At 33.0% G+C, this 14472-nt stretch overlaps 1 protein-coding gene across 7 annotated transcripts in view; it reads right to left on the reverse strand.

Annotated features, from left to right (window-relative positions):
* Positions 1-14472, reverse strand: part of LOC126811175 (iron-sulfur clusters transporter ABCB7, mitochondrial) — a 267797-nt gene that overhangs the window by 204741 nt on the left and 48584 nt on the right. The gene's annotated exons all lie outside the window — the stretch shown is intronic.

Genomic DNA, 14472 nt, shown 5'->3' on the forward strand with positions numbered 1-14472 from the left:
ACTCATCTATGGCTTTTTTCGTTCGAATTTTGAAAATACGTTGTTTCCGAGAAATTTTTTGTTATTCTGCAAAATTTTCAAATTTGACCTACATTTTTGGATACCTGAAGTCTAACCGATTCCAAAAATATAAGTTTCATTCAGAGTTATTGCCCTTTATTTTTCAATTTTTTTTCGAATTTTCTGCCCATTTTATAACCCTTATATTTTTTTGAAAGCCTCAATTGATGTTTCTGAAATTACTGGAACATAAAGCTATATAGTCAGACCGGTTGGTAAAGCAATTTCAACAACGATCCGGAAACCGAAAGTAGTCGAAATAATGATAGATATTTCGAAAAAAAAACGCAAAAAATGGGTGTTTTGGGGGAAAACTCGATTTCTCCGTCCAATATCAAAGGATTTAACGAATTAAGCTTTCGTTGAGTGGCCCGAGGAATGGACTGTCGTATGATGCCCAATTTATACGGATACTATGACCAAGCAGCAAAATATGACAAGCTGAAAATCAAGTATTTTCTGATTTTGAGCGTTTTTGGACGCCTTTATCTCAAAAACTTAACCTACAATTTTTTTTTTAACTTTCTCTATCGAGAGTCCTTTAGTTAGTCTTGTGCATGAAAATATCAAAGAAGTCTTTGAAATGTCTGGAATAGGATAAAAACGGGACTGAAAATCGAAAAAAGTCGAAAAATCGTGAAATTTTGGAAAAAGCTATATTATTTTATTATTTAATCAGATTTTTACGAAAAGGTTACACATTCAGATAGCTGACGTAATTACGATTCTAACGATGTATAATATGTATTGAGTTATTGAAATTTAATTTTCGAGATTTTGACATTTTTGAATTTTTGGCACTTTTGAACATAGGATTTCTCAGGGCCATTTTATCTGATCAGATAATGTAATATATCATTACAGAGCCCTGTGGCTATCTAACTGCCCAAATTGGTTATTAAAACTACCCCGACAATAATCTCCATACCGGACGTATTCAAAAAATGAAGAAAAATGGTTAAAAAAAAATAGTGCTCGTGCGAAAAACTTGATTTCTCCATCAGATCTTAGCGGACCAAAAGAACTAAAATGTCGCTGGATAGCCCCATTAATGGACTATCATATGACATCTGAATGATACGATTTAGATGGCTAGAAAATAGATTATGGTACTCCAAAAATCTAGTATTTTCCGTTTTGGAGCATTTTGAGAGGCCTTTTTCTCAAACACAACAACTACGTTTTTTCTTAAACTTTTTTTACTCAGAGTCCTATGGGTGGGCTATGGTGTGAGTCCAAAAATAAAAGCATTGAAATAACATAAGTTGTCCAAAAAGAGCCTCAATCTTGGAAAAAAGTTGAAAAATCCTCAAATTACTGAAAATGCTCTTCTATTATTCTTTGTTTTGAAAACAGATCAATGGGTGTTTCTAAAACTTCTGGTACTATCCAAACAACATGTTAAAACTATCCCGACAATGATCCAAAAACCGGAAGTAGTCGAAAAAATATCCGATATTTTGAAAAAAACAACTTAAAAAGTAAAAAATAGTGATCTTGCGAAAAAAGTGATTACAACGCCATATTTCAACGAATCAAAACAACTAAAGTGTCATTGGATAGCCCGAACAATGGGCGATCTTATGACATCTCAATGGTAAAAAATCGCTGGTTACGTAATATATCATGAGATGCTGAAAATCTAGTATTTTCCTATTTGGAGCCTATTCAGACGCTTTTATCTCGAAAATTACTCTTATTTCCTTTCTTAAACTTCTGTTACTTAGAGTCCTAACGCTGGTCTGGGGTGTGAATCCAAATTTAAAAGCCTCGATATAGTATAAATGGTCCAAAAGGGCCACAATATTTTTAAAAAGTCGAAAAATCGTTATATCTGTAAATCTGCTTCTAGTGGTATAAGAGAGGTAAAACTGTCCAATGGATCTTCCTGAAACTTCTGGTACAGGAAGTTAAGTTCCCATACCACTTGTTAAATCTATCCCGATAATGATCCGTAAACAGGAAGTAGTCAAAAAAATATTCGATATTTAAAAAAAAAAGACAGTAAAAAAATCGGTGCTCTTGGAACAATCAGGATTTCACCGTCGGGTGTGACCGGTTCAAAACATCTAAAGTATCGTTTGGTAGCTCGATAAATAGGCTATTGTATGACACACTTCCTGTCTGATTCCTGAAAGCCTCAATATAGAATAAATGGTCCAAAAGGGCCACAATCTTTGAGAAAAGTCGAAAAATCGTTATATCTGTAAATCTGCTTCTAATGGTATAATGTCCAATGGATCTTTCTGAAACTTCTGGTACAGGAAGTTAAGTTGCCATACCACTTGTTAAATCTATTCCGATAATGATCCGTAAACAGGAAGTAGTCAAATAAATATTCGATATTTAAAAAAAAAAAAGACAGTAAAAAAAATCGGTGCTCTTGCAACAATCGGGATTTCACCGTCGGGTGTGACCGGATCAAAACATCTAAAATATCGTTTGGTAGCTCGATGAATGGGCTATTGTATGACACACTTCCTGTCTGATTCCTGAAAGCCGGTTCAGTGCTGCTTGCAGGTCTAGTTATTATTATTATTATTTACCGCGGGAGCCTATTTCTCCATGATCGGAAACAGATATCGATCTGGAACCAAATTTTCTATCGGGAAACCATGTGGTGGTTACTTGATAAAGTATTTTTGATACTTCTGCGCAGACCGGAAGTGGCCGAAATTTGAACGGTAGCAATAAATCAAAAAGCGGCCATGGTTTCGTCAATTCTTTACCTATTTTAAAACAATTCACATTTTTGGAAACCCTGAATCTTTTCCGAGACAATGGCTATCTCACATTTCTCAATTTCGAACATTCATCTATGGCTTTTGTCGTTCGAAATTTGAAAATTTAAATTTTCACAAAAAACTTTTTTATTTAGGAATATTTTTTAGTCGTGTTTTACACAAAATTAACGAGTCATCTGACTTGGGCAAAAATGTGAATATTTTTTGTCTCAGTAATTTTCTTTGGCCGCCATTGGCTAATTCAGTTTTTCAGTCCTAGATTAATTATTTATTGCTCGATTTGTATAAAACAAAGTTCATATACTCCGTTGTCTCAATTGTCATTTTTTTTGTTACCGATAGAGATATCGGTCGGCACCGGAAGTGGCTTAATTTTACGAAAAACTACAATTTTGACAGTTAGGTACTATTTTTCGAAATCAAATATTATTTTTTAAAAAAACTGATATTACTAAAAGAGTGTGCCCTTTAAAGGCGCACAAAAGGTTGGGATCAGTTTTTTTAATTTCGATTTCATTTTCGAGCAAATTCGATTTTGAGGTGAAAAAAGGTGTAAAATTGACCTATTTACAACCCATTCAGGCTTTTCAGATTTTAAAATATTTCTACGTAACTTTTATAAACTTGTAGCTATAATCCATACGAAGAAAATGTATGTTAAAATTAGTTTATAATATAGGCAGTTACCTAGAAATGGGCAATTTTGCATAAGTCACTGTTTTCGTTATTTTGCCTGTAAAATAGTCAACTATTATTGGATTTTCACAAAAGTGACACCATTTGATTCAAAAAGCAAGTATGCGTCGTATCAAATTGATTACAATTTAAAATTGACACCGGAAGTGACGCCATCTTGTCAAAAAATGCATTTCTAACTTTTAAAATCAATATTTTGTTCAACCAAGAACTATTTAATATGTATTAATAATTTTAACTTTTGGTTTACATTCACATATTAATAAAATTCATAAGGTCATATAGATTTCACAAAATTGTTTCTAACTTGTTCAGTTGCGGAGGAATAGACGATTTTCAACAGGTCATTTTTCAAGGTTTTTGGTCCATAAAAGTGTCAATTATTATTTGATTCTCATAAAATTTTCACTGAGTGATACCTAATGCCATTTACAATTTTATACAAGTAATTTAAGATTTTCATTATCACCGGAAGTAACGTCATTTTGGCAAAAACTGTATTTTTAGCCTTCAAAACAGATATTTTATTCAAATGAGTCTGATTTGTAATGTTTTTAAAATTATGATATTTGATTCCAATCAACAAATGGTTTCTAATTTGTACGGTTGCAGAGAAATAGACGGTTTTCTACAAGTCACTTTTCAAGGTTTTTGGTCTATAAAAGTGGCAATTATTATTCGATTCCCATAAAATTTTCACCATGTGATGCCTTATGCCATTTCTGATTTCATAAAACTAATTGAACATTTTCATTATCACCGGAAGTACTGTAAACTTACATGTAACAAATGTATAAAATGAATTGATATTGCTGGATTTGGTTGATTCGGCGTCCATTTATTTGATGTGTGCAATGCTTATGTGGAAACCTGTTTAATGGTTTCATTGGTACCGGAAGTGACATATGTTTAGGGTAATGTGGCACCGATGAAACCGTAGTCATAAAAATATTTGATATTAAAAAAAAACCCCAGTAAAAATCGGTGCTCTTGCAAAAATCGTGATTTCACCGTCGGGTGTGAACGGATCAAAACACCTAAAGTATCGTATGGTAGCTCGATGAATGGGCTATTGTATGACACACTTCCTGTCTGATTCCTGAAAGCCGGTTCAGTGCTGCTTGCAGGTCTAGTTCTTCTTATTATTATTCTTCTTTTGTTTTTAGTAGATCTCAGCAACTGCTTGTCGGATCGTTACGATTTCTTCGGTTTTACTGGAAAAGAGGTTGTGACTTAGAGGATAAAGCTATTTTGAACGTTCTGCGACAATGCGAAATGTCCGAAATCACCGAAGCTATCGTTTTTAGAAATAATGCAGTAATTTTAACAATAATCATTGGATTTTAACTTTCAATACATTTTGGCATAGCCGGAGAAAGGGCACATAGCTACGCTACTTTTGATTTTCGGCAAATCTTCGCAGATATTAGGCGCCAAATTTCGAAAATTTAAATTTTTACAAAAAACTTTTTTATTTATGAATATTTTTTTTGTCGTGTTTTACACAAAATTAATGAGTCAACTGACTTGAGCAAAAATCTGATTTTTTTTTTGTCTCAGTAATTTTCCTTGGCCGCCATTGGCTAATTCATTTTTTCAGTCCTAGATTAATTATTTTTTGTTCGATTTGTATAAAAATAAGTTCATATGCTCCGTTGTCTCAATTGCCATTTTTTTTGTTACCGATAGAGTTATCTGTCAGCACCGGAAGTGGCGTAATTTTACCAAAAACTACAATTTTGACAGTTAGGTACCACTTTTCGAAAGCAAATATTATTTTTTTCAAATCTGGTATAACTGAAAGGGAGCGCCCTTTAAAGCCGCACAAAATGTTGGGCCCAGTTTTTTTAATTTCGATTCCGTTTTCGGGCTATATCGATTAAAAGGTGAAAAAAGGTGTAAAATTAAGCTATTTACAACCCATCCAGCGTTTTCATATTTTAAAATATTACTTCGTAACTTTCATAAACTCGTAGCAATAATCTATACGGAGAGAATGTATGTGAAAATTAATTTGTAATATGCGCAGTTGCCGAGAAATGGTCAATTTTGCATGAGTCACTCTTTACGCTATTGTACATGTAAAAGAGTCAATTATTATTGGATTTTCATAAAAGTGAAATCATTTGATGCATAATGTCAATTGTGACTAGTTCAACTCAATTTAACATTTTCAATGTCAACGGAAATGACGAAATTTGGACAAAAACTGTATTTATAGCCGTCGAAACAAATAATTTATTCAAATGAGTCGTATTTGTTGTTTGTTTAAGATTTTGATATGTGATTTTAATTAACTAAAAGCATGGACCCATATGATCATATAGATATCACAAAATGGTTTCTAACTTGTTCAGTTGCGGAGAAATAGGCAATTTTCAACAGGTCACTTTTCAAGGTTTTTTGTCCATAAAAGTGTCAATTATTATTCGATTTTCATGAAATTTTAACTGTGGGATACCTAATGCCATTTACGATTTCATACAAGTAATTTAAGATTTTCATTATCACCAGAAGTAACGTCATTTTGGCAAAAACTGTATTTTTAGCCTTCAAAACAGATACTTTATTCAAATGAGCCTGATTTGTAATGTTTTTACAATTATGATATTTGATTCCAATCACCAAATAGATTGAACCCATACGATCATACAGATACCAGAAAATGGTTTCTAACTTGTACGGTTGCAGAGAAATAGACGATTTTCTACAAGTCACTTTTCAAGGTTTTTGGTCTATAAAAGTGGCAATTATTATTCGATTTACACCAAATTTTCACAATGTGATGCCTTATGCCATTTCTGATTTCATAAAACTAATTGAACATTTTCATTATCACCGGAAGTACTGTACAATTACATGTAACAAATGTATAAAAAGAATTGATATTGCTGGATTTGGTTGATTCGGCGTCCATTTTATTTGATGTGTGCAATGCTTATGTGGAAACCTGTTTAATGGTTTCATTGGTACCGAAAGTGACATGTTTAGGGTAACGTGGCACCGGTGAAACCCGTCATTACTGCATCGCAGTTCTAGTTTTTCTTCTTATTATTATTATTAGGCTTTCAGACTTTGTCTGAAAGACTATTGTTTTTACTAAAATTATTATTATTATTATTATTTTCCGCGGGAGCCTATTTCTCCATGATCTACAACAGATATCGATCTGGAACCAAATTTTCTATCGGAAAACCATGTGGTGACTACTTGATAAAACAATTTTGAAACTTCTGTGCATACCGGAAGTAACCGAATTTTGTACTTTTTTCCGGAATTGAAAATCGCAAGTGGTTTCGTCAATTCTTTACCTATTTTCAAACAAATGACATTTTCGGAAACCCCGAATTTTTTCCGAGATAATGGCTATCTCACATTTTTCAATTTCGAACACTCATCTATGGCTTTTTTCGTTCGAATTTTGAAAATACGTTGTTTCCGAGAAATTTTTTGTTATTCTGCAAAATTTTCAAATTTGACCTACATTTTTGGATACCTGAAGTCTAACCGATTCCAAAAATATAAGTTTCATTCAGAGTTATTGCCCTTTATTTTTCAATTTTTTTTCGAATTTTCTGCCCATTTTATAACCCTTATATTTTTTTGAAAGCCTCAATTGATGTTTCTGAAATTACTGGAACATAAAGCTATATAGTCAGACCGGTTGGTAAAGCAATTTCAACAACGATCCGGAAACCGAAAGTAGTCGAAATAATGATAGATATTTCGAAAAAAAAACGCAAAAAATGGGTGTTTTGGGGGAAAACTCGATTTCTCCGTCCAATATCAAAGGATTTAACGAATTAAGCTTTCGTTGAGTGGCCCGAGGAATGGACTGTCGTATGATGCCCAATTTATACGGATACTATGACCAAGCAGCAAAATATGACAAGCTGAAAATCAAGTATTTTCTGATTTTGAGCGTTTTTGGACGCCTTTATCTCAAAAACTTAACCTACAATTTTTTTTTTAACTTTCTCTATCGAGAGTCCTTTAGTTAGTCTTGTGCATGAAAATATCAAAGAAGTCTTTGAAATGTCTGGAATAGGATAAAAACGGGACTGAAAATCGAAAAAAGTCGAAAAATCGTGAAATTTTGGAAAAAGCTATATTATTTTATTATTTAATCAGATTTTTACGAAAAGGTTACACATTCAGATAGCTGACGTAATTACGATTCTAACGATGTATAATATGTATTGAGTTATTGAAATTTAATTTTCGAGATTTTGACATTTTTGAATTTTTGGCACTTTTGAACATAGGATTTCTCAGGGCCATTTTATCTGATCAGATAATGTAATATATCATTACAGAGCCCTGTGGCTATCTAACTGCCCAAATTGGTTATTAAAACTACCCCGACAATAATCTCCATACCGGACGTATTCAAAAAATGAAGAAAAATGGTTAAAAAAAAATAGTGCTCGTGCGAAAAACTTGATTTCTCCATCAGATCTTAGCGGACCAAAAGAACTAAAATGTCGCTGGATAGCCCCATTAATGGACTATCATATGACATCTGAATGATACGATTTAGATGGCTAGAAAATAGATTATGGTACTCCAAAAATCTAGTATTTTCCGTTTTGGAGCATTTTGAGAGGCCTTTTTCTCAAACACAACAACTACGTTTTTTCTTAAACTTTTTTTACTCAGAGTCCTATGGGTGGGCTATGGTGTGAGTCCAAAAATAAAAGCATTGAAATAACATAAGTTGTCCAAAAAGAGCCTCAATCTTGGAAAAAAGTTGAAAAATCCTCAAATTACTGAAAATGCTCTTCTATTATTCTTTGTTTTGAAAACAGATCAATGGGTGTTTCTAAAACTTCTGGTACTATCCAAACAACATGTTAAAACTATCCCGACAATGATCCAAAAACCGGAAGTAGTCGAAAAAATATCCGATATTTTGAAAAAAACAACTTAAAAAGTAAAAAATAGTGATCTTGCGAAAAAAGTGATTACAACGCCATATTTCAACGAATCAAAACAACTAAAGTGTCATTGGATAGCCCGAACAATGGGCGATCTTATGACATCTCAATGGTAAAAAATCGCTGGTTACGTAATATATCATGAGATGCTGAAAATCTAGTATTTTCCTATTTGGAGCCTATTCAGACGCTTTTATCTCGAAAATTACTCTTATTTCCTTTCTTAAACTTCTGTTACTTAGAGTCCTAACGCTGGTCTGGGGTGTGAATCCAAATTTAAAAGCCTCGATATAGTATAAATGGTCCAAAAGGGCCACAATATTTTTAAAAAGTCGAAAAATCGTTATATCTGTAAATCTGCTTCTAGTGGTATAAGAGAGGTAAAACTGTCCAATGGATCTTCCTGAAACTTCTGGTACAGGAAGTTAAGTTCCCATACCACTTGTTAAATCTATCCCGATAATGATCCGTAAACAGGAAGTAGTCAAAAAAATATTCGATATTTAAAAAAAAAAGACAGTAAAAAAATCGGTGCTCTTGGAACAATCAGGATTTCACCGTCGGGTGTGACCGGTTCAAAACATCTAAAGTATCGTTTGGTAGCTCGATAAATAGGCTATTGTATGACACACTTCCTGTCTGATTCCTGAAAGCCTCAATATAGAATAAATGGTCCAAAAGGGCCACAATCTTTGAGAAAAGTCGAAAAATCGTTATATCTGTAAATCTGCTTCTAATGGTATAATGTCCAATGGATCTTTCTGAAACTTCTGGTACAGGAAGTTAAGTTGCCATACCACTTGTTAAATCTATTCCGATAATGATCCGTAAACAGGAAGTAGTCAAATAAATATTCGATATTTAAAAAAAAAAAAGACAGTAAAAAAAATCGGTGCTCTTGCAACAATCGGGATTTCACCGTCGGGTGTGACCGGATCAAAACATCTAAAATATCGTTTGGTAGCTCGATGAATGGGCTATTGTATGACACACTTCCTGTCTGATTCCTGAAAGCCTATTTCTCCATGATCGGAAACAGATATCGATCTGGAACCAAATTTTCTATCGGGAAACCATGTGGTGGTTACTTGATAAAGTATTTTTGATACTTCTGCGCAGACCGGAAGTGGCCGAAATTTGAACGGTAGCAATAAATCAAAAAGCGGCCATGGTTTCGTCAATTCTTTACCTATTTTAAAACAATTCACATTTTTGGAAACCCTGAATCTTTTCCGAGACAATGGCTATTTCACATTTCTCAATTTCGAACATTCATCTATGGCTTTTGTCGTTCGAAATTTGAAAATTTAAATTTTCACAAAAAACTTTTTTATTTAGGAATATTTTTTAGTCGTGTTTTACACAAAATTAACGAGTCATCTGACTTGGGCAAAAATGTGAATATTTTTTGTCTCAGTAATTTTCTTTGGCCGCCATTGGCTAATTCAGTTTTTCAGTCCTAGATTAATTATTTATTGCTCGATTTGTATAAAACAAAGTTCATATACTCCGTTGTCTCAATTGTCATTTTTTTTGTTACCGATAGAGATATCGGTCGGCACCGGAAGTGGCTTAATTTTACGAAAAACTACAATTTTGACAGTTAGGTACTATTTTTCGAAATCAAATATTATTTTTTAAAAAAACTGATATTACTAAAAGAGTGTGCCCTTTAAAGGCGCACAAAAGGTTGGGATCAGTTTTTTTAATTTCGATTTCATTTTCGAGCAAATTCGATTTTGAGGTGAAAAAAGGTGTAAAATTGACCTATTTACAACCCATTCAGGCTTTTCAGATTTTAAAATATTTCTACGTAACTTTTATAAACTTGTAGCTATAATCCATACGAAGAAAATGTATGTTAAAATTAGTTTATAATATAGGCAGTTACCTAGAAATGGGCAATTTTGCATAAGTCACTGTTCTCGTTATTTTGCCTGTAAAATAGTCAATTATTATTGGATTTACACAAAAGTGACACCATTTGATTTAAAAAGCAAGTATGCGTCGTATCAAATTGATTACAATTTAAAATTGACACCGGAAGTGACGCCATTTTGTCAAAAAATGCATTTCTAACTTTTAAAATCAATATTTTGTTCAACCAAAAATTATTTAATATGTATTAATAATTTTAACTTTTGGTTTACATTCACATATTATTAAAATTCATATGGTCATATAGATTTCACAAAATTGTTTCTAACTTGTTCAGTTGCGGAGAAATAGGCGATTTTCAACAAGTCACTTTTCAAGGTTTTTGGTCCATAAAAGTGACAATTTTTATTCGAATTTCATAAAATTTTCACTGAGTGACACCTAATGCCATTTACAATTTCATACAAGTAATTTAAGATTTTCATTTTCACCAGAAGTAACGTCATTTTGGCAAAAACTGTATTTTTAGCCTTCAAAACAGATATTTTATTCAAATGAATCTGATTTGTAATGTTTTTAAAATTATGATATTTGATTCCAATCAACAAATAGATTGAACCCATACGATCATACAGATACCAGAAAATGGTTTCTAATTTGTACGGTTGCAGAGAAATAGACGGTTTTCTACAAGTCACTTTTGAAGGTTTTTGGATTATAAAAGTGGCAATTATTATACGATTTACATAAAATTTTCACCATGTGATGCCTTATGCCTGTTCTGATTTCATAAACCTAATTGAACATTTTCATTATCACCGGAAGTACTGTACACTTACATGTAACAAATGTATAAAATGAATTGATATTGCTGGATTTGGTAGATTCGGCGTCCATTTTATTTGATGAGTGCAATGCTTATGTGGAAACCTGTTTAATGGTTTTATTGGTACCGGAAGTGACATATGTTGAGGGTAACGTGGCACCGGTGAAACCCGTCATTACCGCATTGCAGTTATAGTTCCTGATTGTTTTCAAATATTTGAGTAAAGTCTGTGTGACTACAGGCCTGGGACTGTACAGCGCAGTGGACGCTTATGGCTAGCCCCCGGATCCATTCACTTTAATTGAATTGTGCGTTTGTTTGTGATTTCTAGGTAATATGTCTTGTCCGTATATTTGTTTTTGTGTAAATTATGTGTGGTGCAGTCCCCTTTAAACTCACTTTAAAAAGATAGGTTGTCAGGCAACGAAACACTAAAATCTGATTAAGAGTAACAAATTATGAAGTAATTATCAGAAAATCATTTGAATTTGTTTGGCCCATGCTACAATTTAGTATACAAAACACTTAATATCATGGATTTAGCTGTTCAAGTTATTAAAAATCATAGAAAATCAATATACTTGTTTGTCTCAAGACCTTAAACTCTGTGTATCAATCTAAAGACAATGGAAACGATTATATATAGAGAATCTCCTACCAGTCTTTTTTGATATCAAAAAATATCAACACAAGTTGATAAATAACAAAAGATAGGTTGCCAGGCAACGAAACATACGCCCACAGCAGCTAAATCGTCCGGGCAGTCAACAAGAGTTGTCGCATACTTTTACTTTTTTCAGTAATGAAACAGTTATAATACACTAAAATCTGATTAAGAGCAACAACTCAGAAAACCATTAGAATTTGTTTGGTTTTTATAAAGTTATGCCACATGCTAACGTATACAAAACTTTTAATATCATGGATTTAGCTGTTCCAAGTCATAAAAATTCATTGAAAATCAATATACTTGTTCCTCTCAAGATCTTAAACTCTGTGTATCAATCTGAAGTCAATCGGATGATAACTTTAGCCTTTAGAGCATCACAAGATTTTGCAAAGTGATCAAGGGCCATAACTTTGGCAGTAATTATCGGAAATCGTTGAAAATCAATAGGATTCTTCGTCTCATGATCCTAAACACTGTGTATAAATTTAAGGTCAATCGGATATTAACTTTGGCCTCTAGAGTGTCCACAAGATTTTTTGAAGTGATCAAGGGCCATAACTCTGGCAGTAATTATCGGATATCGCTGAAAATAAATAGGCTTCTTCGTCTCATGACCTTAAACACTGTGTATAAATTTAAAGTCAATTGGATATTAGCTTTGGCCTCTAGAGTGTCCACAAGATTTTTTGAAGTGATCAAGGCCCATAACTCTGGTAGTAATTATCGGAAATCGCTGAAAATCAATAGGCTTCTTCGTCTCATGAACTTAAACACTGTGTATAAATTTAAGATCAATCGGATATTAACTTTGGCCTCTAGAGCGTCCACAAGATTTTTTGAAGTGATCAAGGGCCATAACTCTGGCAGTAATTATCAGAAATCGCTGAAAATCAATAGGCTTCTACGTCTCATGACCTTAAACACTGTGTATAAATTTAAAGTCAATTGGATATTAACTTTGGCCTCTAGAGCGTCCACAAGATATTTTGAAGTGATCAAGGGCCATAACTCTGGTAGTAATTATCGGAAATCGCTTAAAATCAATAGGCTTTTTTGTCTCATGACCTTAAACACTGTGTATAAATTTAAGATCAATGGGATATTAACTTTGGCCTCTAGAGCGTCCACAAGATTTTTTGAAGTAATCAAGGGCCATAACTCTGGCAGTAATTATCAGAAATCGCTGAAAATCAATAGGCTTCTACGTCTCATGACCTTAAACACTGTGTATAAATTTAAGATCAATCGGATATTAACTTTGGCCTCTAGACCGTCCACAAGATTTTTTGAAGTGATCAAGGGCCATAACTCTGGCAGTAATAATCAGAAATCGCTTAAAATCAATAGGCTTCTACGTCTCATGACCTTAAACACTGTGTATAAATTTAAAGTCAATTGGATATTAACTTTGGCCTCTAGAGCGTCCACAAGATTTTTTGAAGTGATCAAGAGCCATAACTCTGGTAGTAATTATCGGAAATCGCTTAAAATCAATAGGCTTCTTTGTCTCATGACCTTAAACACTGTGTATAAATTTAAGATCAATGGGATATTAACTTTGGCCTCTAGAGTGTCCACAAGATTTTTTGAAGGGATCAAGGGCCATAACTCTGGTAGTAATTATTGGAAATTGCTGAAAATCAATAGGCTTCTTCGTCTCATGACCTTAAACATTGTGTATAAATTTAAAGTCAATCGGATGGGGCGACAACAATATACGACCACATTTAAATGTGGGCGTATAAAAACGAAGCTCTGCCAAGTTTTTTTTTACTTTATCAACGAGTGTTGATATTTTTTGATATCAAAAAAGAGGAGTAGGAGATTTTATTTATCACTCACCCAATCCCTTCTTACATGGACAAATAGATAAATATAATTCTTTGCTGTAGATTTCACTTTTACTGAACATTACCGTGTAGTGATACATCATTTTTTGACAGCAATTCAACCATTGCAAAGTCCTTTATATTGACCCAGTGTTTCCATCAAGGTCAATTGAATAACAATAGTTCATTTTTATTTTAAAAAAAGTTACTTTTAATAAGAAATGAACTGTTCTTTGAAAATAAAAAAAGGAAGTTCCTTTTTAACTGACCAATCAAATTCATGTAAAGCGATATCTCCTAAGGAGAAATCGCAGTAGATTATGAAATATATCACACAAGCTATATCTATTGTAGAATGTATTATTGGGTGATAAACAGGCGTAAACAAGAGGTATAAATATAAGATCAATCAGATAACTACATATGATCTCTATTAGCATCCACAAGATTTTTCAAAGTGATCAAGGGCCATAACTCTGGCAGTAACTATCGAAAAGTCATTGAAAATAAAAAGGCTTCTTCCTCTCATGACCTTAAACAATGTGTATAAATTTTATGTGATCAAGGGTCAAAACTCTGGCAGTAATTATCAGAAATCGTTGAAAATCAATAGGCTTCTTCGTCTGATGACCTTAAACACTGTATTAATTTAAAGCCAATCGGATTGGAATCATATATCTTAATTATAAACAAATACGACTCAGTTGAATAAAATATTTTTTTTGAAGGCTAGAAATATAGTTTTTGCCCAAATAACGCCCATTTCCGGTTACAGTGAAAATGTTAAAATTTTTTGACCTTGTCAGAATTGGCATTAGGCATCAAATGGTGA

This window comes from Patella vulgata, chromosome 2 (assembly GCF_932274485.2).
Source record: "Patella vulgata chromosome 2, xgPatVulg1.2, whole genome shotgun sequence".
NCBI classification, from domain to species: Eukaryota; Metazoa; Mollusca; class Gastropoda; family Patellidae; genus Patella; species Patella vulgata.